Source organism: Onychostruthus taczanowskii, unplaced genomic scaffold (assembly GCF_017590055.1).
Source record: "Onychostruthus taczanowskii isolate IOZ18803 unplaced genomic scaffold, ASM1759005v1 scaffold1, whole genome shotgun sequence".
Classification (NCBI taxonomy): Eukaryota; Metazoa; Chordata; class Aves; order Passeriformes; family Passeridae; genus Onychostruthus; species Onychostruthus taczanowskii.
In genome coordinates, this window is record NW_024496525.1 from 5,731,127 (window position 1) to 5,755,699 (window position 24,573).

At 43.1% G+C, this 24,573-nt stretch overlaps 1 protein-coding gene across 2 annotated transcripts in view; it reads left to right on the forward strand.

The window, feature by feature from the left end:
* The first annotated feature begins 433 nt into the window (after window positions 1-433).
* DPF3 (double PHD fingers 3) overlaps window positions 434-24,573 on the forward strand; it is a 167,278-nt gene continuing 143,138 nt past the window's right edge. For both annotated transcript variants that reach the window (XM_041416632.1, XM_041416713.1), the window contains exon 1: window positions 434-458. The gene's annotated coding sequence lies outside the window, so the exon portion shown is untranslated. The remainder of the gene's footprint in view (window positions 459-24,573) is intronic.

A 24,573-nucleotide genomic window follows, 5' to 3' on the forward strand; every position in this document is an offset into this window, starting at 1 on the left:
GTGCGGACCGAGCGGGCGGCGTGGGCTCGTTCCCCCGGCGGGGCAAGCCGCCTGGGAAGCAGGGGGGCAGCAGCTGCGGAGCGAGGGGATGCGGAGCGAGCCCGGCTTCCCTTCTCCCGGCGCGGCGCGTTCGAGCTGGGGCCGGAGCGCGGCGGGGAAGTGCCGCGCTGGAGCGCGGGGTGCCCCCGGCGCGGCGGCGGCCCCGGCGGCGGCGCTGCCCCTTTAAGACCTGCTCGCCGCCAGTTCCAGGGAGAGGGAGTGACCTCTGGGCTTTGACAGCTCCCCTAATAACTAGCAGCGCCCGGGCCCCGCCCCCACCGCGCCATTGGCCGGCGGGCCGGTATGCCGCGCTGCCATTGGCTGGCCGCTTCCCCTGAGCGAACCTTTAGAACTCCGAGACACAATATTCTGTTACATTGTAGCAAAATGGCGACTGTCATTCACAACCCCCTGAAAGCGTAAGTAGGAATCAAAAATGTACATATTCCGCGTGGTTTAAATATGAAAAAAGGCGCCTTTCCGGCGCCGGCTGCCAGCCGGAGCCGGGTGCCGGCAGCCTCTCGGCGGGTCCCTCCTCCCGCCCTCCTTTCTGCCCCAGCGACTCGCTCGTTTTTTGTGCAACACATCCCCGCGGCTCGCGCCGAAATTAACGAGGAAAAAATTGTTGGGTTAATTGGCGCCCGGGCGCGGGCCGGGGGGCGGCGGGCCGGGGGGCGGCGCTGCCCCGGCGGGCTGGCCCCGCCACCGCGCTCGGCGGGGCACGGACCGGCCCGCGGGGGCGCTCGGTGCGCGGTGCCGCCGCGCTCCCACCGCGGCTCGGAGTTGCCTCCGCAAATCTTTGGGGAGTTGGGATGTCTTGGCGAAGCAACCCTCCTCGCTTCTCGGCTGGGCGGTCGGAAAGCGGGGCGGCGGGGACTCTGCCGGTGCGCCTCGGCGCTCGTGCAGGAGAGGGAGCGAGGAGGAGAGGCAGGGAAGCAGACTTGGGTGAAATGAATGACTCGCGACTGCCGGTCGCCGATTTTGGGCAGGAAGTCCGGAGATCTGTTTTGCATATGACAGGCTTTCGCTTTTCAAAGTGGCAAAGAGAGTTGATTGTGTTTCCATCTTGAGAGCGGGCACGAGCCGCCGAGGGCTGTGCGGACGGGGTCTGACCCCAGTTTGAGAGAGGGAGGGGGCAGGTACTTCTGCTGCGGAGCTATTCCGGGCTTCCCGATCTGGAAATAAGGCTGATTTCTGAGGGGCACCGCGGGAGCCGGTTGTAGTCTTCTGGATCGCGTCCTTTATTTTCCTTGTGGTCTGCAGCGCACGCCGCTAATCCCCGAAGGCATTAGGGAGAGTGGGATTTGGCACCGTATGTGGGGAGCGGAGCTATCTTAACCTTTTTCAAACGACTTCCTTGCTAACGGGGGCAGCGCTCTTGCTAGTAAAGCAGGGAAGCAGAGTACCTGGCGGTGACGCTTCGCTTGCACTTTCTGGCTGCGCTGAGTGGGTGTTTTTATACCTTTGAGTTTTGTGAGATGAAATTAGGGCTGCGAGGTTTTTTCTTTTTCTTTTATTTTTTTTTCCCCGCGATTCGAGTCTCTCCGGCTGGAGTTGGAAAAACACTTGAATGTTTTTCCAGGGATTTCTGCCGCTGTCTCTCTGCGATCCGAAGGAAAGGAAAAGCCTCGAGCTGGGAAGGGGTGCTGACATGTTTATCAGCTCTCCTGCTCTGTCCTGGCAGAAAAACCTTTTGCTTTCATTTACTCGCCCTCTCGGATATAAAAATCCGCGGCGAGAGGGGAGCGCAGTTGCAGGGGGTTAATCTAAGAAGTCCGAGTGTCCTCATGGGTGGGTGGCGAGGGACTGAGCGCGCTCTGAAAACCGCGCGGCAGAGGCAGCGTTCCCCCCCGTTCCACAGCAGGCTTGACGCTTGTGCGGGCGACAGCGATTTCTCCCCGCGCTCCTCCCGGCCGCCGGGCGGGACCGCTCGGCTTTGCACCTGGGCACGGAGCGCCGCGGATGTGCGCGCCGTTCGCCGCCGCTGCCGGCAGCGGGGAAGCCCGGGCTCGGTGGCCTCGGGGGACGGCGCGGGGGAGGCGGGGAGCTCCCAGGAGCGGCCACGGCCCCCGCCCCGCCGGCGGACGGGACCTTGCCGCCTCGCCTCGCACTTCGTGGCACCGTGGGGCTCCCGGCAGCCGCGGCAGATCCTGCCGAAGGGCTGCTCGTGCCGAAATGAATCGGGGCCCGATCCCGCTGCTGCTAAAGTCGGGAAGGACAGGATGAGGCCATTTATAATTAGCTCCCTTCTCCTCCCCTCGCCCCTGGGGGGTGTGAGAGGAGGAAACAATAGACATCAAGTGCTGGTTTCGCTTTTCTCTGTGTGCTTTTTAAATTACTAAGGCTATGTGGAGGAAGCAGAATTGGTACTGGCTGTCTGACACCATCTATAATTTTGTTGACAACTTGTTTAATAAAACATTTTATAATTTTCACTTATTCTTTAAAGTTGCTGATCGGGAAACAATACACATGTAAATAAATTATGCATGGGATAAATTAGGACAAAAGCAGTAGGACACATAATAGGGGAGGGATGCAGTGCACAGTGTTTTATCCTCATGTGTCCTTCCTGACAATGAACGGGAGCTGAATGACATTTGCATTTCCTCTGTCTGCGTTTTGATTGTATCTCAGAACCCACAAACGCCCCCTACAGAAACCGGCCACACAAAGGTTTTGCTCCGAAATGGGGGACAATGTAGGGACTGAGAAATCCGGGCTCAGGTATCAAGCAGCTCCTTGTGTGTGCTTGTGTGTTTAAGAGTGTCCAATATTCAGTTTGTCTCTGGCACTTGGACACACAAGTGGCCTTGTTCATGTTAGACTAGTCTTTCTGAATAATGTATTCCAGTACCTGAGCATCTGTGGGAATGCATTTCATAGAACAGCTCAGTGTGTGGAGTCCTTTATTAATGATTGGTTTCTCCCTACTCAACTTGCCTCTTTCTCTGTCACTTTCTGGTTCTCTTTTGTTGCTTTCTTCCCTTTGCTCTTCTCCCCTTCACTTCCTCTGGTGAACCAGCCAACCTGACATGACTGTTATTTCTGCCATTTATTAGCTTGTTTACCAACACGGTGCTACAGACAAAAATATCTGAGATCTAAGTTTAACAGATCTGCAAGGTAAAGGTAGCAGGTGTTTGGACAAGCACATGCTTCTTCATCTGTAGAAATGGCAGTATTCTGACAGCTTTGATGGGACAAAAGTAGATTCGAAGTGCTGAAGTTGTTGTTGATGAGTTTTTCCCCCACTAGTTTGTGTGTATATCTCCATATTTTTTGTTTCTGTGTTCTTCTCCTTTGGATATTTTAATATGAAGACATTTGAGTGGTGCAAGACATCACTCAAATGAAAGAAGAAACAAATGCATTTGGAAAGTATTCTGAATTACTTCAAATGTCAGTCAGAAATCTCAGTGGACTTTGTAAACATTAATTAATTAAACCTCTCAACGCCCCTGTGAAGTAAGGATTATTGCCTTTGTTTTATAGATGGCTAAACTAGGACAAAGTGGTTCAGAATCTCTCTAAAAGATGAAGTCTAGAATGCAGGCATTCAACTTCCAGCTTTAGCATTTAGTCCCATCTCCTCCATCTCTTCCTTATTAGTGATGTGCATATGGTACCATAATGCACTTAATGTAATTAAGACCTTGTAATTTACACAGTCTTGTCTAGAAGCAGAGCTGGTTTCCTCCCACCCCTTCTCTGTCTTTACTCCCACGAATGACTTTTATTTCAGGTTTTCAATTAAACACAGTAAGTGGAGCATAGGTTAGGTTGTTGCCATTTCGGCGTGTGAGGTTTCCCCCATGCCATACAGTGCTCTGCCTGGACACTCACCAGAAGGCTGTTGCCTCCCAGGAATTTCGCAGTGCCAGTGCTCTCCCTTTAGCTCAGGGAATCCTCTGGGACAAAAGAAGGTAACTCAGGCTCAGCTGCTAGGCTAGCTCACTTCTATACCAACTGCATTGTTGGATAACTTTGGCATACTTGGGATCACTTATTCTCTGCCAGGTATTTGGGGAGCAGATCATCACAGATTTGTGTGCACAGTGCTAGATCTACAACACAGAGCTGATCTACCAGGCCTGTTCTGTCTCTGCTTTCCCACTGCAAACAGCAGCAGTTGGGTTTTCAATTGCTGTACCTTCTCAGATAAAATTGCCTTGACAGCCAACTCTGACCTTTGGGCTGCAAATGACCTTCCTTGTGGTGATGAATTCATGTCATGAGACACCTGTGAAGAAGTGGTCTGTGTTTGCATTCCTGTTTCACATTGGCAAGAGACCAGTGTGGGTCTTGGGGTCTTGTATGGCAAGAGTATTTCATTAGTGATTACTCTGGCTTGAACTCAGGCTGGGGACTCTTAACTGGAAGGTCCTGTATCCCATTACACATCCCTGAAACAGCCCTATGTCCTGATTAAGTGCTGATGAAGACTGATTTTTTTTAATGGACATTGTTGCATAAGCATCTGGTTGCTGATTTTTAATATTAAAGTGAAAGTGTAATGTGCAGTGCTGCTTTCAGCAGGTGGAAGCAATAAAATAGACAGACAGGTTGCCAGTTCAGTATTTACAAGTGATGTGGAGGTGATTTTAATGTGGCCTTGCAAAAGGGAATTTTCTTTTGCTTAACAGAACAGGGTTTGTTTGGCACATTAAACCACATACCAAAATCTCCACAGCAATTCCAGTGTGGCTCTGATGTTACTTAAAAACATAAATGAGCCCTAATGCGACACACTTCAAATGAAAAACTGTTGTCCACATGAAAACTGTATTTTCTAATATCTCAGCAGCAGCTTTCAGAGAAAATGGGATGAATGTTACTGTGTTTACATGAGGAAATGTAAGCATAAAACCAAAGTCATTGGAAGGCAGAAAAGGAAAGTTAAGAAGAGCTGAGAATACACTGGTTTTGATGATGAGAGGCTCTGATAAATGGCATGTTGCTTGTTACAGTGTTATGTCTGATTCCACCAGTCACTTATGCATGATTAGTTGTTGCAGTGCTTTTGTAATTTTGTTTTGTTGGTCTTTCAGTCTTTCACAGTCTGTCTAGATGTGTGGATGGATGGAGGTTGTATCTCAAAGTTGCCACTGAAGAAAAAGTTTTTAAAACATATTATTTCTGGTGTGTGAAAGCAATATTGAACCATCTGGGTTGTGCTACAGAGGCCTAAAGGTATGATGTTTTGGAGGGTGTTATAATTTCAAGGTAAGCACTTGTCCAATGGGCTGGATGCATGATACCCATTAGATAGGATTCACAGTGTCCGAGCGGGAATACTTCAGGCAGAAGTCAGGTACGCAGAACAAAGTGGGGATCTGTGTCATTCTGAGTCATGGGGAAGGTCGTGTGGCTCATCCTTTGCGGAGCCTGATGAAAATTGATTTCCTCCTCTGCTTTCCTAAAACTGGAAGCATGGTATTTGAAGGTTGCTCTCAAGAGCAGACTTTGTCCATCTTGTATGTCTGTCTTCTACAGCTTATGACAGTTGGCTGTACATCTTCTGTCCTGAAATGAGGCATTCCAAAGCCCCCACTGGCTGTGAATAAGCCTTCTTTTAGCATTGTAATTTGCCGAATCTGGAATTTTCTCACTCTGGTTTGTCTTTCATGTCAGAGCTGAATTTCTTTGCTTAGTAGATCAATTTTACAATCTCGGTATTTATTCTGGGCTCATCAGCGTGTTGTCTGTATGTGATGTTGCCTTGAGCAAGAACCATTCCTGTAGTGTTTATCCCTGAGGACTTGTAGGAGTGGAATGAATCTGTTCCGGGAGCTGATGTTTTTTTCCCTTGGAGAGACCAACCTCTGATCTGAGGTTTCCCTGTCTGGGGTGACATACTCCCATGTGCAGACAGGCAGCACCAAGGCAGTGTTGCTTGAGGCCTGTTCTGAGGGCTTCATTAGGACTGTGCTGCTCTTCTGGCTTTGCCTGGCAATTTTGCCCAGGATGCAGAGACTGAGGAGTGTTAATCACTGCCTTAGTGCAGGTCTCAGTTTTTGCACTGGTTTGTTTCTTAAAGGGAAAGTTATCTCATCAACATGATCTAAAAGGAATCATACTTTAAGAATACTTTTCTTTTTCAAAACCAAAAATTTTCAGATGGAAGGGCTTCTTTTTTTTTAAATTTCTCTACAGTTTGTGGAACAAACCCATATACACTGGATGAGTGCATGAGAAGCAGAAAGTGGTTTTCTTCTTTCTTATTTCAAAAGAAAGAAGAGAACCGCACAGTGTGTTTTTACTGTCCCAACTGAGTGACATGTAACACAAATATCATAAGTGAATGCTTGAACACCGAAAATTTAAAATCCTTATTTATCTTTAATAGCCTAAATTATTCAAAGCATGATACTTTAAAAAAAAATTGTTATATATGGTTTATTTCCCAGCAGAGCATATTTTAACCACAGATTCCCAGCAGATGTCTCAAAAAAGAATAATGCAGTGTCTCAATGGCTGCTGGCAGATACCTTCTCACAGCAGCATCCTCTCCAGTGTGGGAATAGCAGGAGTATCTCAGCACGTGTCTCAGTTTTCAGGTTAGCTGCCTGAGCCGGGTGTGGTCAGAGAGTTACGATTCCAGCCGCATGGAAGGTTTTACTGGCACTCCAGCCTTGTCTGAGGGGAGGCTGCACAGGGAACCAGTGGAGCAGCAAGAGCAGGGGAGGGACGGGTACTGATGAGTGTGCACTAGGTGGCTGTGATCAGCAGCCTGTGCTTGCCAAATCCTGATGCATTAATTTCATTTTCTGCTGAGCTGTAGCTGGGAGAGAGTCTCCTGCTCAGGTGTTGATGGGGACACTGACTACATCAGTGTTCTCTCTGGTGAGAAAGGCTAGATGTGATATTTAATGTCACAGTCTGTTGTGACAAAACTGATCCAACAGGAGGATCATCTCTCTGTTCATACAAAACTGTGAGTTCTATTAGTCTGATAACTTTCTACTTGCTTTCTGATAATTTTCACGAATAAGTGTAAAATGCCAACTGTAACATATATGAAATTTTAGTATGCAAAAGAAAGGAACTCTATGTAACTTATAGTTTCTCTCCCTTGTTTTTGCTCGGATTCCTGCTTGCGGTACAATATACAAAGCCTTTGTTAAGACCCATTGCTGACTTTTCTACCAACACATGGTTTTATTCTTCCTGCCTTTTAGTTCTCAAAAATCTAGATAGGTTGGACCGTGCAAAGAAAATCAAGTGCAGAGCAGTGAAATAAGGCCATGCCCCGACTTGGTTAATTTCAGCCTGCCCTACCGCATCATCTGGCAGGGCTGATTTGATCTGATCAGATGCGGGCATGCTACTTCTGCCAAAATGCAAAGTACAGTGCTTATGCTGCTTTTATGCTTGGAGTTGGCTTCATGAGAGCCACAGGAAGACAGATTATGGCTGCTGGAACAAAATTCCCTCTTGTAAACGTTTTGGGTTCTTTTCATGTTTTGGAAGAGTAAGTGAACACCAGTTCAGTGCTTTGTGTCACAGGGCTGTGAAGTTTTTGGTCTGCTTCTAGGAACTTTGGAGTTTCTGGTATTCCTGTGGATCTACAACCTCATGTGACTACTCAAGAAGTTGGGAGAAAAATCATAATGGCTGGAGTTATAGCCCAGATAATTCACTATCCAGTGAACACTGTGAAAAAGAAACTTATTGTGGAGACAAAAAGTTAGTATTATTTCTTCAAGGGAAAAGTCATGTCTATATTTTCATTCCACTTCCATTTCAAGAACAGTTTTGAAGAAAGTAATCCATGGATTCGTGACTACTTAAGTATTTTGGTCTCAATATTGTTTCCTGAAAGACTGTGTTTAGTCAATGATGGGGGCAAATACATTTTATTTTTATGATTACTTTAAAACCTGTGCAGTTTGAATAAGGAATAATGGAAACAGTGGCTCATAAAGCTATTTTACTGCTAAACTCTTTTGGTGGGCATTGTGTGTGAGGCTGCACTCCTGAGTGTTCAGAAAAATCACTACCCTGTGTCCAACATCAGAAATCATATCATGAACCCACTTGTATCTACAAGCTTACCCTGATTGCTTGTGCCTTTTTTTTCTGAACTACTAAAAGCTGCTTTGAAGACTGTAGGCTTCTGTGTTTTCTAGGGATTGTTTATCCTCAAAATTTTTAGTTCATTAACATATACCTATTGATTTGAAATGTGGATTAAATAATGATCACAATTTTAATTCAGAGATTAGAACCTTTTATAGCTGGGGTAGTACAAATTAAGAGGCATGTGAGATGTGATGGATGAGGGTTGGTGATGGGAACTTCTACTGCTTCATCATATCTGACTGATCCTTTAATTTTTAGGATCTGCTTCTCCAAAAATGATGTTTCTGTTAATGCTGGTGATGTTACCCTTCAGTGATCTAATGGCATGTGGATGAAAACGATGTTAATACCTCCACAGGCAGGATGGGGCCTCAAAGGCTTCTTGCTTCTCTCTCCTCCTGTGCTGATGCAAATGAATGGGAACTCAGTCAGGTTACTGGTGTTATGTTGGTGGCAAACAGGCATTCCTGAGGTCGAAATCTAACAAAATAGTGTTGGTGGGGGAAATACATTGAAAAGTCTTCTCTGTTTTCTGTCACCAGATCCAATTTGTTTTTATCAGTAGTCTCAGCTAAATGTTTTATCTTCTCCTTGCTTTCCCCTGCCTCCCAACCTCTTTCCCCCATTGACCTCTATGAGCACAGTCCTGGCTGCTGATTTATCAGTTCAGGCTGGCTCAGCACTGTGTGGAGATTGCTTTTAATTAACTCTCTTCGTTTTGCCAACCTTCAGGGAGCAGCAACCCTTTAATGATTATAATACTTTATCTGGATTTATATCCGCCTTATGTGTTGTTTGTTGCTCTGCTTCCTCACATGTTCTTCCTGAGTCATTTCCCAAAATGAAAGGTTTGTTTCAGGTCCCTCATACAGGATGAGGAAGAGAGGCTTTAATGGCTTCTGGACTGGAAGGATGGACTCTCTATGATCTACCTGAGTGTTTTGGAGGTGGATGGGGATTATGAGGTGATGCATTTTGGGGCTGTCTGGGAGCAAGACTCATTTCAGTGACTTACCTCTATGCACAGGGAGAGGCAGCTTTGTTTTGTAGTTGCAGCATGGCAGATGGATGCCTACTAAATTAAATCTGCCCCCTGACTTGTTTTATGACATGGCTAAGTCATGAACTCATTGTCACAGTTAGGTTTAACTCTAGTGACTTCTCTTCTCAGCCTGACTAGCTGGAATGTTGCTAAAATGTAGTTAATGTCTTATATACAAACACACGTCTAAAGGAGAGTCTCTCTTTACCTGCAAAAGTCTAGCTTGGCCTTCTGTGAGTAGCTCTACCAAGTGGAGTTTCTTTAAACTGAGCAGACAGCAGCTATATGAAATCTCTCTCACATGCAATTTCCTCTTTGCATATCCTACAATGAGGATTTCAGGAGACTCCAGCATGAAATAATTAGAAAAAGTATGTTATTTGCAATGTAAAGTATGTGTCACTTTTGTGCCCAGAAAAATGCTTTATAATCATGCTTTAATTAAGCGTCATACTCCCTTTTGTGGTGTAATTTCCTCCATTTTTCTATGGGAAAAATGGCATGCACTGTCTGACTTGGTGATGGTCACACTAGTCACACCATCAACCATTGACTCAGCGTTGCTTTGCTTTTGGTGTTGAGCATAAGAGTGATGTTTTGAAGGTGAATGGGAATCCTTACTTGTTAGCACTTGCGTGACCAAACTGAGGAGTGGAAAAGTGAGTTAAGACTTCCTGCCGGGTTCTGATGGAAGAAGGTCACCAAAAATTATTGTTATACCATCCTTAATGGCAGTGATCTATGACCAGAGCTGATAAAGGCTTTTTTGGGATGCAAAAACTTTACCATGTGAATGAACCAAGTGGCAACTACTTTTGCATTTCAAAACATAAATGCTGTGCACCAGTCGGCTCAGTATGATTTCAAAGTCATCGGTGTGAGAAGTTTTACGTGGCTGCTTGTAAATATGTGTGTTTAAAGCCCCTTTGTTAAAATGGCAGAGGAAATTAAGAAGTTCCCAGATCTAGTCCTCCCTTACTGAGGAAAAAGAGACACCAGCTGAAAGGAATACAGTCGTGGGTGCTACTTATCCAAATGCTGGCAGCACATCACTGAGTAAGATCATCTGTGTCATCTGGTCTGTGGTTTGTGTTTGTGTCTTTCCTATCTTCTCCTGCAGTCAGCTTTACTTGAAAAAATGGTTGTTTGAATTTATATTTTTATGTGTTGTTGCTGCGATTCCACAGTAACTAACTCCTGGCATTCTCATCTGACCGGATTGCAAACATATCTGGTTCAGGTACTCATTCTGCTGAGATCTGAAAGTAAATTCCCTTCTCCCCTATTATTAACTTTCTTGTTTTGTTTCCACAACTAACTTATCCACAAAGTTCTAGGGTTAGAAGAGGCTGTCTCCTGACACATCTTCTGAATTCCTCACTGCAAAACACACTCACCATGCAAAGTTGAAACCTGGCTGGCCCTCAAAGGACAATGTATTTCCCAGACTGCTGTTTTCAGCTACCTTCTCCTCCATGCATCCCTCAGAACAGAAGAAGAGGAATGGATGAGGGGTGAGCACTCTGCCTTTGGGAAAGGCTCTGACCTGAAAATGGATTGCAATTCCAGCCGAATTCCTACCCTTGGTAACAGAATTGCACGCCTGGGCTCTGAGCTCTTTGCATTAATTTCATCTCTGCTAAACTTTCCCAGTCAATTAACCATGTCCATCTCCTGCTCTAGCAGCCACATGTGCCTTTTCTGCTGCAGGAGGGTTTTGAAGAAGTAACTCCCTGCAGCCTTTGCTGCAGCAGTTTTCCTTGAGCATCTTCCCTCAACATGGTTATCAATCAGGACCTGTCAGGTTTTTTCCTTCCAATGCATCTATTTTCAGAGCTGTAGGAGTTTGACCTATTGCTTTTGTCTTTATAAGTGCTGCTTTTTACAACAGGGCCCAAAGCTGCATGAAAATTTCAGTCTTAGTATGAGGAGATTCTGCTAAACCTGGATATTTCTTTTGCCTCCTGTCATTTTGCCTCCCTTGGGTTTTAATTTTGCTTGTCCAAAAGGCCTTGTTAAGCTGACCAGTAGTTCTTGTGTGGCTGTTCCAGGCAGCACCTGCAGTGCAGAGTACTCCTCTGAGTACTTGGCTAACAGGATTTAATGAAAGAGCAGTGAGTTCTCAGAGGCTGGAGCGTGTGGGAGATGCTCAGCCCTGGGGTTTGATGTAGGCTACCTTTGAAGGGAGTTCTGCACCCAGCTCTGGAAGAACGGTTTGGATGCTGGCACTAGTGGTCCCTTGGAAAAGCATCTAAGGGGCCATGAGTGTCTTGAACATGATTTCCTTGCATGTTGTGCTATGATCAGGCTGGGCTAGAGTGCCTATTAAAGCAAAAGTCTATGCTTTTTGTCTTGAGCATATGGGTGAGCCTGGTTCTGTTTCCATAGGTACCTATATCATAAAGGCTGCCATCCTAGTTGCCACTAATTGGGTCCTGTGTGGGCACTTTCAGACAAGAACACAAAGACCAAATTAGCCACAGTGGCTCAGTTAATGGAAATGTAGGTTTAAAGAAAGGGTTTCTGGGTCTTATGTCCAGTTCTCTGGTACCATGTCAGATAATCTCTTTCATAAACTGAAAAGTCCTTGTCTTAAATCCCCACTTGGACTGTTTGTTCCCATTACTCCTCTTGGGAGGGTTCCAGAACCCACTGCTCTGGTGACTGGAAATAGCATTTTAATCCCTAGCCTAGCCCTACTTGTGACCAGTTTATTCCCATTTGTTCTGGTGCCAGCATGGAGTTGTTAGTTTAAATACTATTGCTCCCTCCATGTCTTCCTCTCCACTATGACTTGTACATTTGTGCAACACTATTATAAGCCCTGTCAGTCTTTGTTTTGATATACTAGACTGTCTGTGCTATCTTTTCCTTTCCTTTGGTCACTGAAGTATTTATTGGCTTTGTTGTCTCTACCCCAGCTTGGATTACTCGCGTTCAGCTTTCTTGAGTGTGAGTAGACAGACTTGTACTTTGTTCCACGTGGTTTTGCCCTCTACAATAACTTTCTTTTTTAACCTCTTCTGGGAAAACCTTGCTTTTGCATTTGTTTGTGGTTCTATAGTGCTGCTGGTTCATAGTTATCTTGTGGTAGACTAATACTGTTATGTTTCTTCTGTTCTTTCAGCTGTCGTTGAGATGATGATCTGCAAGTTATTAAGTGAAATTTATACTGAATTCACTCCATCCAATTCTTCTTGTCTGATGCTTTTAATTTCCTTGGTGTCCCTTCAGCTTATGTAAGTGGCTAGCTTTTCTCAACACACACTTTTTGTGCCAAGGCCATTAATGGAAATACTGATTTCAGCTCCCAGAACTCCAGAAGTAACTTCTCATCAGCACTGTCTCTGTGTTCAACCCTCTTTCAGTAGTTTTTCAGTCTTCTCACCATTCTTTTAATAATTCTGATCTTCTCCATTTTCAGTAATTTCTCATATGCTACTGTATGAAACATTCTCTAGAAGTCCAAATAGCTAAGAAGTATCTTATGGAAGCAAGATGTCAAGTTACTCTGTCACAAGGTATCAATTTTGCATCTTTGTAATTTCCTTATTCAAGACTGTTCTTGATCATTTTGCCCTTAAAAAACTATGTGTTAAGAAACTCTAGTTCAGTTAGACTTACTGAAATAATTCCCAAGGCCTGTGTTCTATAACACTTAACAATGAGTATCTAATTTTGCTTGTTATACTCTGGTAATACAGTAGCAACCATGATGTGCAGTATCTGTTTAAAGAACTTGCTAGTAGATGTATGGTTTCATGTCGCAGTTCTTGGGCAGAGATGATTCAGAATTTATGCCATGACTGCACAAATGTCATTGTGGCTTCCACTGCAGTCATTCCAGTGAAGCACAGCATTCCTTTAGTTCTGTGCTTGTACCTACATTGTATTTAATCTACGTACCATTCTAACTGCAAACCAGCTGAACTTTCTTTGATTGTTTTATTTTGATGCCTGAAAAATATTGCTGGTTTTTAGTAGCTTTTGCAAGTTATAACTCTTGACTTTGGCAATTCTCCCTATACATCCTGACCTTTAAGATGCATTTTAAAAATTCTGTTACTACTGTTTTCTGCTCCTGAAGGGTGTCTGTTTAATTCTGATGTCCTTTTCCAAGGCAATTATTCAGCCAATAACTTCTCCAGTCTTTCCATATGAGTTTCAAACAATTCTTGCGTTTTTCTCTAAAAGAAATTCCTGACGTTCTGCAGTATTCTGCTGCTCTCATGCTTAAGGAACAGGTTTGAGGAACTTTGTGATGGTGATGAGTACTGTTCAATTTTGTACTTATTCTTGGACTGCAGAAGACTTAGGCCATGTGGACATAGGGAAAGGAGGGGTGATTCTGTTTAATACTAAGTTGTTTTACTTAATTTGATGATGCCTCAATGTGACTTTTAAGATTTCATCAGTGTGAAACAATGTTGCATCTTTCACCAGAGTTGCAACCATTAAGTAGAAATCCAAAAGAGCAACATAAAGTTGATTTTTTTAAAATCACTTTATTCCATTTTTCTCCAGAGTTATTGGTCTTATTCAGAGAAAACTGTGTGTAGTAAACACCTAAATACACGTATATTAGGTATAATATAAGAAAGAAGGTATGTATTTACACATGGTGTTTAGGGAAACGTGGTATTGTTCGTTAATCAAGGTCCTTGCATTTTAAACATTTCCATATGCCCCTTACTGATTTATAGCAGTACATGATTCAAGCCTTTTCTCCTGGCCAGTTTCACAAACTCATAGAAATAGGAAAAAAAGATACATATATCATTTTTTTTCCTTACTATAGGACTCTGGGAACTTTTAAAATATAACAGTCTTTGGATCAATGCATATCCCAGCAAGACCTTGCATAAGTGACCTAAAATCGTGTGATCAAACCTCTTCTCCCCTCCCCATCCCTAGAGAGATATTTGTAATTAGATAAAATGAGGACAGAATATGCATAAGTATCTGTTATGCTGGGATTCCTGCCCAGAAAGGAAACTAATGGCCTGAGCTGGCCATAATCTTTTGCACCCTGTGTACTATTGACAAGGCTATGGCTTGAGATGTTGGGAGTTCAGGGGCAGATTTTTGCTGCTGTCTTATGGTAACCTTTCTAAATTGACTGCTTTCCAAAACAAGTGGAATTACACAGCCTGTATTTTGCTCATCATTCATTGTCAGGGACATTTTGATTGTAAGAGAGGGCCTGATTCTTCAGTTTTCTGCCTAATGCAGTGGAAGTGTGTTTAAATTACTGCTTCTCTGGTTTGGAAGTGTTACACATTCACTTTGCCCAGATGTAAATGACCACATGAAATGCAAGACAGTGGAGAACTTGAAGTAGATTTGGTAATTTTTTTTCCTATTTCATCTATCAATTTGCTGCTAGTCACTGGTTCTTCAGAGTGGAGCTCTGTGAACAAATTCATCTCTCTCTAGTTAAATCAAGTAGCCCTATAAAGCCTGTGTGGCAAGTTGTCTAATACTGTGATACTACACAATGTAAGAGGATGGCAGATGGATAGCACTTCAGGAATCTGGAGGTTGCTTCATGTACTGTTGCTGTTTTCTTCTTTCTCCCAATGCATATGGTAGGTGTCAACTTGCCCCTCACAAAATTCTAGTTTTGCAGTCCTCTCCTAGGTTTGTGGGTTCTGTCTCATGACTTGGCAACAATAAAACAGAAACCCTGGGCACTTACAGTTCTGTCAGTCATCCTCAGATATCCAAGTTAGTAAATCCACTAATGAAAAGCTTTTCTTGGAGCAGGCAGGTGGTGTGCATGCTAGTTTTCCTCTCTTACTTTGCTTCAGTGTCCTTGGGGTAAATGTCAGTGAAAGTAAGAAGTATTTTGATAAAGAGGGGCAAGGACACATGAAAAGTATGCCCTCTTCCATATTCCCAAGGAAGGTATGTTCCCAGCATTTCCATTGTTTTGTCCTGCCTAGCTAAATCAGGAAAAGAGCCAAGGCTCTACTGAAATTTGATTCCGTTTTGAAATTATGTCCATTTTGGCACCTTTCTGAGCTGAGAAAGTTTGGCTTGCTCTTCTTTTCCATGCACAATATTTTGCAGAATGGGAGATTTGGGGTGAATCTCTGTTTTCTGTGCTTACAAGGCAGCAGGAGCTTCTATGGCTGGACTGGAATGTGTTGTTTCAACACACTGAATGTGAAAAAAACCCCTTCAGCTTCATACAGACTGTGGTTTTTGTTTGTACTCAGTCAGTGTGATTTCACTGAAGCCCAAAAGTTATGCCAGTGTGAGACACAAACCAAGTCTATGTTATTTCAAGACAACAGTACCACCAGAGAAAATTCCTTTTATTCTACCCACCCTCCTCCCCCCCTTAATTTTTCAGACTCTCTGTCCTTCTCAGATATTCAGTAGTGCCTGATGCTTATAATTTGGCAGCAAATGTTGACAGCAGTAGCCACCTATGAGATCCTTAGCAGAAGTCTATAGCTCAACAAACAGGACAGACAGCAGATAGCTTCTTTGTAACAGGGGTGGGCCAGAGCAAAATCCTGGATCTCAGCACTTCTTGTGAGCTTTGAAGATTGAACCTGGATCTGAAGTTAAATGTCTTTAATGGACAGGATCCAAACACCCACATGCTTTGGCAGAGCTCAGACCCAGATTCTGTCTACCTAAAGAATCAAGGTTCTGTTTTCATTCTTTTCACTTCTACCAGTGAAAAGCAAGAGAAGGGATAAGACAGAAAATATGACACATTGGCAAAATTGTTTTTCAATAATATGTTTTTCAAAGTTTTTTCCATGAGGCGTCAGCAGCTCTTAAAAAATCACAGGGAGAGCATACAGTTGTCAATGAGCCAGAACAGTTAAATGTTTTTAAATATTTGAGTTGGGTTATTCCTTCACCTTTCTTTCTCACAAACATGCCTAGTAAAACTCCAGTAATAAAAACACTTGCTTGGGGAGGGGGATAAAATCCTTTTCAGCAAATAATGATGGTGACATATTAATTGCATCATAACAACACTGTTAGCAATGGTTTAGGTTTGGCATTGAACTTATACACAACATTTGTTCTTTTATACAGTATTGGTATTGCATAGTAAAAATAGCACAATTGCAAAACTCATTTGTTACTCTTCTGCCAACTTTGTTCAGCTGACAATTGCTGTTTGAACTTTTAAAGCAATGTTTTATCCATATGTTAATACCAACTGTACAATTAATTCTCTCTGCTTTCAAATTATTCTCTTGTGCCTTAGTGGTTATTTTCCAGTTTGAGCTACCTGCAAAACTGCTTCTGTCAGATGAGCTGTGCTCATCCTGAGTAGTTCCCTACATTGAGATGATAAAGAGCAGCCACTGCCTTTAAATTTCCCAGTACATTCCTGCACAGAAGTTGTTGCAGGCACTTTGCTTCACTAAGCCATTTCAGGATGGGACTGTTCAGAATTTTTCGTATTTCTAATGTGAGATTTGGACCTACTCTGTGATACTTTGGATACCATATATCCTCAGACTATTTTCTATCTGTGAAGGATTAATTAAAAAAATCAAGAGGACAAAACCAAGACCAAGAGCATTCATAAATGAACACTATAAGTAATGGTATCTAGTACCAAGGGACAGCTGGCACTGGAAGTCTCTACTGGATCACAATTAAACTAGTTTTGGAATAAGGGAGTAAAGAAATCAACCCACTGAATAGGGAGGGGGAAGAACCCTCCCCAGGTGACATGGTGCTTCTTTGGGTAGTTTCTAGCTGGGAACAGGCTGACATGCAGCTAGACCTGCTGCTGCATCTTCATGGGAGGTTAGAATTCAGACAGAGAAGGCACAAGTAAATGTTAATTTAAAATCTTTTTAATTCTTCCTTGTTCCTACTGTTACACTTAAACTGCACTTTATTTTGGGAAGTTTTTTTTCCCCTTCATTTGTTTCTTAACAGTTTCTCATGGGTGAAACTTAAAATGGGAAAGAATCATTATAAAACAGTTTGAGTGTGGACTAGAATCTAATCCCAGAGAGGGGAATCAATGGGGTTTCACACTAGGAAGGGCATGAGAGGGGGATACACTTAGAGAGATCAGAGAGGAGCTAAAAGTGCTGTTGGTTCCTAAGAAGTGTCTCTTACTTACGGGTTAAATGGAGTGGTTTTGTTTCCTGACAGGCCTGCTCAGAGTTTCACTCAATGTTTCCTTTTACATATATATGAACATAAAATGTGATGGTGAACTTAAGTGTACTGACTGAGATTGGACCCAATCCTTATTTGCTCCAGGATATCACTAAGGAGTCCTGGAACTGGATTTGCTTAGTAGGAGTTTGAATGGTGATGAAAGTTACGCTGTAATAAAACTGTGGCTACACAGTAGGGGACAGTGGTTGTGTGGAGCATTTTGTTCTGCTTTAAGTTGGTCACACAGCTCTATAGCAATGACTCTTACAAAATCCCTCATCAGCATGCTCACGTAGGGCATCACCTACTCCAGTGGCACGGTGCTCCCTGGGGCTGCCTGTGCTCTAAGGTAATCTGGGGCTTCCTGGCAGTGCAGGCAAAGCTCCATTTTGTCTCTCCAAGGATAAGGAGTCAAGGCCTGTGCTAGTCCAGCAATGGAGAAAAAAGAAGTAGGAAGAGCAGAGACGGAGAACAAGGGGAGGATGGCTCCTGCTTCTCTTTTTCTAGCCAGGAGGGTAGGGAAAATAGGAATGGCACATGCAGCTGGGAGCTGCACTGGGAGTGCCTCCAGTGGCAGCCACTCCCTCTTGGCAGCCATCAGCATGCTCAGCTTGGTTTGCAGATGGCTTTGATGGCTTTGATAATGTTCTTCTCTTGGAGCTTTTAAAGAACCTAAGCTGCTTTGAGAAGTCCTCCTGAGGCACACTTGGTTAAAATCTTCAAAACATTGGCTAGGAGCAACTGGTCAGGTCACCTATGGAGGCTCTGTGGGATCAGTAACTGGGCCTGTGCTGCCTGATAAATGCAAATGGTCTGGGAAAGAATGTGAAGAGGAGGTGGCAAACTAAGCTGATAATACTAAGGATGCTCCATGTGGGAAGAATACACGGTTGCTGCAAAGTGTTGAAGAAGAACCCCATGAAACTGTATTATTTGGGTCATTAAAATGACTGGTTAAGTTCAGTTTAGAGAAATGTGAATTAAGACACATAGGGAAAAATATCTCAAATTAATATATACAGGAATGGGGACAGAATTAGTTAGTGGCACTGAACACAAAAATTTTGGACTTATAATAGAGCTACCAAAATATGATATTTGTGCTCAGTAATAGGTAAAGATAATAATAAGGTAATAATTAAAAGAAGAGGAGAGAGGAAGGAAGAAATACAGGCTGAATGTTAGGAGTTAGTATCAAAGGAAGGAAAACAAACATCATTACTATGAGAATATATTTGACACATTACTGATCTTTTCCATCCTAAATGATTCTATGTTTCTGTAATTCTGTATAAGTCCAAGGTTTGAAGCATGCTGGAATACTGTGAGCAGTTTGGTCTCCCTGGGTTGAAAAGGATACAATAAGCTGAAAGACATACTGAGAAAGAAACAAGGAGGATCAAAAGGAATGACTTCTGTATGAAGAATTACTGAATTGGTTTGGGTCTTCCAGTCTGTAAAAAGATTTCAGAGTGTCTCTCTATGAGAGAGGTTCCTGAGATCAGGAGCATAGTGGAAGGGGCAAATAGGGGATGGATATATGTTCATTCTCCCTCTTGAAGTCAAAAGTTAGGACATCAAACAAGATTATCAAGAGGCTGGTTCAAAAGGAACAAAAGGAGATACATTTTTGCTAAATGTTAAATAAACCTATGAAACTCTTTACAATGGGATGTATGGGATATTGAAGTTTACCTGGGCTCAAAAAACATCAGCATTACAGAAGGCAGATCCTTCAATGGCTGTTGATTTTTTGATACCTGAATCACAGTTTGCCAGAGGCTGAGATGAGATACAGGTACATTTCCTGCAGAATATCACTGTATCCATATTTTGTGTGCCTCCTTAGGGATTCCATACTGGCCTAAGTTTAAGACCATGTTAGATGGACCTTTGGTCTGACCTGATATGGCCATTTTTGTTTCAAGGTCTCTGGCAGTCACATAGTACTTAGCAGTGTTGCAAGAAAGGCCTTGAGAAGTTTCAAAATAAGAGACTCAGAAATGCAAGATGGAATTATGATTACTGGCTGAATAACCAGAGCTTTATTTTGTTCTTTGCAATGTTTGCTCCTGCATGTCAACCCTAGGGGGAAGTCGGTGTGCCAGTTCACCCAGGTCTTGCAACAACCTGAGACAACCTGTTTATTAAACATACACTTTGGCTTCTGTACAGAGGAAATGGCATGATCCAGACTGGTAATGCAGAGACTTGCATTTAGTTTCTGCCTACACCACTGACTTTCTGTATATTTTCAGACAAGTCCTGTGCTGTAGTGTTTCCCTATGGAAAGAAAATATAGAATCCTTTGTCTCTTCCTAAAGAGAAGTTTGAGATACATGGTTATAAAGTGATAAATAAGTGCTGAAACTTGAGAGTGAATGCAAAGTGTTTGATGCTGATTTTTTAAATGGGGATTACATTTAAGAAATTTACCATCTCTTATGTCTGTTCATAGGCCTCTCATTCAGACTGAGTATGAAGTAAAACCTATATTCAGATTCATTCTAGAGAAAAAAAATCTTCATTGGTTGTTCCTATATTTATTAGTCACCCATTTGTTTGGGTGTGTGTGTCAAAGCTGTCAGGGTGAACCACTGGGAAATCTGCAGTGGTCTGATCTGACTAGAGGAAACATTATTTTTATTGTCTTTTCTGTCCTCTTCCAGTTTCATTTTGCTTTTTTAAAATTTTGCTCTCACTAGGTCACTGTTTGTGGAATGAATTTTCCAGTCATGTCTCAGATTCACAATCATAGGCGACCTTTGGTCTTCCATGTGGCTCTCTTTCTGCTCCTGTGGCCATTTGCAGACATGTCTTATAAGTTAATATTTATAATGAAAGGCAACTGATGGCACTTGCACATAAGGTGGTTGTCCTCTCTTCATGCTGTGCAGTAGCAGGCCTGAATTCTGATGAGAAGACAGAGATTCTCTTGTTCAAAATTAAAGGCATTCAGTGGAATGATTAATAATTGCATGTTAGGCACTTAGCAGATATCTGTAGATGATCCCAGGACACTGTACACACTGGGGAAAAGACATAACAAAATCCATCTTTCTCAGTGTGCTAGCTAGGTGTTCACACAGCTTTCTACAGTTGGGAGGAAGCTCTGATGTGATCCTTTTATGTATCAGCATTTGAGCTCTCAGGTATCACGTTTTTGAGAAATCTTTAGAGATGAAACAAACTTTGGCAGCACGACCAAGAAGACCTACCTGATGGCCTTCACTACCGGGATTCAAGTGCTGGGGTTGCATCAGCACTCTGCCTCAAAGCTGCTGCAGGTCAGGAAGTGGGGCAGAGGACCCAGGTGCTTGTGCAAAGCTCCTCTAAGTCTCACTAATAAACTTCTAAACACTTTTCAAGTGAAATAGCTGGGACTGTGATGTTCCTTAGAGAACCTTAGCACAGCAGAAGAAATCAGCAGGTCCTATTAATGTATCTGCTTCGTGCTTCCACGTGGAATACTCCTACTGGATACGGGGGCAGTGACAATGTGAATGCAAGTCTACATTTCAAATGTAAGGCAAAAGATGTGCAATTGCTTCTTGATATTACTGCATGTTTGCAGTGCTTGCTGATGGGTTCACAGGGCCACTGCAGCTGGCTGCTAGGAAGACGTGTGGATTGTGAGGAGTGGCTGGCAGTAAAATAATTAGTATTGGTATTAATATATTTTATATTGTGCCAATTATTTAACTGTTCTTATCTGAACTCATGAGTTTTACTTTTTTTTTTTTTTTTTTTTTTTTTTTTTTTTTTTTTTTTTTTTTTACCTGATTCTATTCCCCACTGCAGGCTGTGTGTAGAGTGAGTGAGTGTTTGTGTGGTACTTAGTTGCCAGCTGGGATTAAACCATGACACCCTGGAATTTGTTTCCACTTACACTCTAAGCTGCTTGTGTGCCAGTTACAGCTACTTTTTGACTTGGAAAAAAATGGTTATTTGAATTACATCTTACTCTCAATTTTATGTCATTTTCTCTTGCTCACATGTAAATTCTGCATGAAGGCCACCATGCCCTCTTGTTCTTTGCATAAGTGCAGAGAGGCACCTAAACATGGCCTAGCAAACAGATATTCTATGCTATGCAAACAGTGGCTCCGTGCAAAGGGCATCCACCCAACCTGTGCTGCCAGGGAGTGTGCTCAGAGGGTGGTCTTGTCTCAGGCTTCCCTTGTTAATGTGATTTCTGATTTTGTCTGTGTGTTGCACTGCTTCACTCTCTGCCCAGTGACCAAAGGCATCCAGTTATGAAGCAGAATCACAGATTAAAAAAACCCAAAACAACCACAACCAAAACCCAGCACACACCACACCCAGCCCTCCAAGGAAACAAACATTCTGGTTGAAGATATGCCACTTCTTGAGTGAAGTACTGAAGGGTGTATGGAACAGCTGAATTGCCCATGAAAATGAAGCAAAATATGTTAAGCAAAATACAAACACAAACACTAATTTAGTGTTAATATTTCAGTTTAAGTGAGTATTGTGCCTTTGTTTCACTTTCCTTTATCCGTGTGCAATCCCAGTTCTAGTTAAAGATTTTCTCTGTCTTTTGGGTCTCTGAAAAACCATAATCTAGAAGTTTTAAGGCAGTTGATAACACTGTGAAAGGGTTAATTTTGGGTCCCCTCCTGCAGTTTAACCCTTCTTTTTAAGAGGACTAGTGATAGTCTCCTTGCCAATCTTCAAGCTCAATCCCAGTTTTTCCTCACCTGATGTTATTTTTAGTGGAAGAAAATAGATTTTTTTCTAGGTATTAGGATATTCTCCTTCTTTAATCCCTGGAAAGGCCAAAATGAGATGGAGAAAGATAGGCAAACCTGTGACAAAATGAAGTGATGAGTTACCACTGTTGAAGCAGGGCAACAGGTCAGGACTGAGGGAAGGATTGAAAAGAAAATGTGTGTGCATACATGTGTGTGCTACTTTGCTTTGAGAATAAGTCAAAGAAAAGGACTGCAGATAAGAAGGCATACAGTCCTTTAAAGTGTTTGCAGATTTTTGATTTGAAGAAACTGGTATGCTCATGGGTTAGGGGCATGTGTGCAGGTTTTTTCCTCACTAATCTCTTGGTTTCCCTGTAATTGCAATAGGGACTCTTCCAAAATGTAAGTTCACATGGCAGTGCTCTCGTTGTATACTAATAAAGAATAAGATAGTGGGGCAAACTCTCATGTCCTTTGGAAGGTATGAAAACAAATCCAAGGGCTGGTTACAAGGAATGGTGACACAGGAAAACTTGGAGAAGATGATTGCCTGGATTCTAAGGCAGAAGTGTTTTATTGAAGAAGAGCTGATTAGGGAAGGCCCTGTTTGGGGAAGTGACTGGCAAAAGGACATTGGGGAATGAATAGGAAGCATGGTAGAGACAAGGTAATGTATGAAAAGAGGTTTTGTAGGCCAGAAGGGAAATGAGGACACAGAAAGACAGATTGTAATACAAATTAAAGACATTTCCTTTAATTAATTCCTTTAAAAATTACTATTAACTAGAAATTAGTATTGTAAGTGGCTCCCACTAGGCTGTGATTTCCTTGTACTAATTGAGCAGTTTCTGACCCAAAGAACTTCCAGCTGGCAGCTACCACTGGTCCTGGTCCCTGAGAACTACTGGGGTGGGCATACCTTAGCAAAAGAAGAACATGAGAGCAATTAGCTGTCCACTGTGTTCCCTGGAGAGGATAGCTTGTGGGGCCTGGAGTGGTGTCCTTGGGCATAAAGTTGGGATTTTGGATGAGAAGACTCATGTCTGGAAAAACAACAAGACTTCTTTTCCAAACCCAATGTGAAAAAGTGGAAAGACAGAGTTTGGGAAGGTGCAGTGGGAACAGTGGGAGAGCTCTTATGGCAAAAGAGAGTAAAACACATCTTCAGCAGCAGGTGCCAAAGCTGGTGATAATTGTATTCTCGTTCCTGAGGGGAGGTGGGAGGCAGAAGCTCTTCTCTGCATTCAGGGTTGTATAGACTCAATGGCTCGGGGCATCTGCTTTTGTGCCCACTGGTAATGGAAGGAAATCCCTCTTCCTCCTACTCCTTCCAATGAAGAATGGGGGCAGGAAAGGACAAGAGAGTGCTAGGGATACCTCTGCACCAGGGTGTTGCAGTGTGGACACAAACTGCACAACTGTCCTGTTGAGGTTACTGCTGTGGGAGGAAGCAGAAGCAAAGAGCCTGCTGCTCTGGCTCATAGCCTTAACCCTTGGGCTGCTAAGCAGGATTTGTCATGCCGAGTTAGGCCTGTTGTCTGCTTCATCCAGAGTCTTATTCTGGCAAGATTTTTTGAAGCTGGATTTCAAATGTCTACTAGGGGTCTTAAGTGAAAGCTTTATCATGAGAGCCCCATTATTTAGGCTAAACAGACAGTGAATGCTTCTTCAGAGGTGCTGTTTGCTCTAACAGCTCTGGTGCCTTTCTCATTCCCACTTCCTTCTCTCAGGAACCGGAAGGGACTTAGAAATGTAATCCTGTTTATTTTGCTCATTGGTTCACAGGTCCTGTGCCCACTGAGTTTGGCAAGGAGATCTCGAGGGGAAGCCTGAGAGTAAATCCTTTGGGGTCTGCCTGCCTGTGAGCAGCTAAACTGACCTGACCAGATTCTGAACTGACTGACTGAACTGAACTGACTCTTCTCCCTCCCCACTTCTCTCAGACAGACTTTCTCAAAAAGATCCTGTAGGCTTTATGTCACCTGGATGCATTTAGTCCTAAATGCCCAACAACAGCTCTCAACATAATTCATCATCAAACACAACAAAGGCAACCTCCCACCCTTACCACCCATCTGTTTCTACTAGAGTAATTTGAGTTGTTCCCTACTTTGTGCTTTTTTGTATTCCAAACTGATCAGTATAAATTAGAATCTGGTAAGTGAGCTTCAGTCTCCATTGTTTTCCTGATATGGTGGTTTGTTCACCAACAGAGCATGTAAAATACTTCATTTTGAAACCTGTCACATCCTGACCAGGTGTTAACAACAGCCCAAGGTATGCCAAGGGGGGTTAGATGGGACTCAGGCTCTGTTTGTATATAAAATATTGGCATTAGAATCAACTTTCATGTTGCCCTAAATGACTGTTTCAGCCTTGCACTCTCATTTTTGCGATAATGATTAGCACACACAAGGAAAGCATATTCTTGTCTTTTACATCATACATGTAAGACAAAGGGATGGAGAAGCCCAGCCCATGAGTTACAGGTGCATAAAAGTGGAATGTAGGCATCGTGCTGTTCATCTTTAAGGGGGA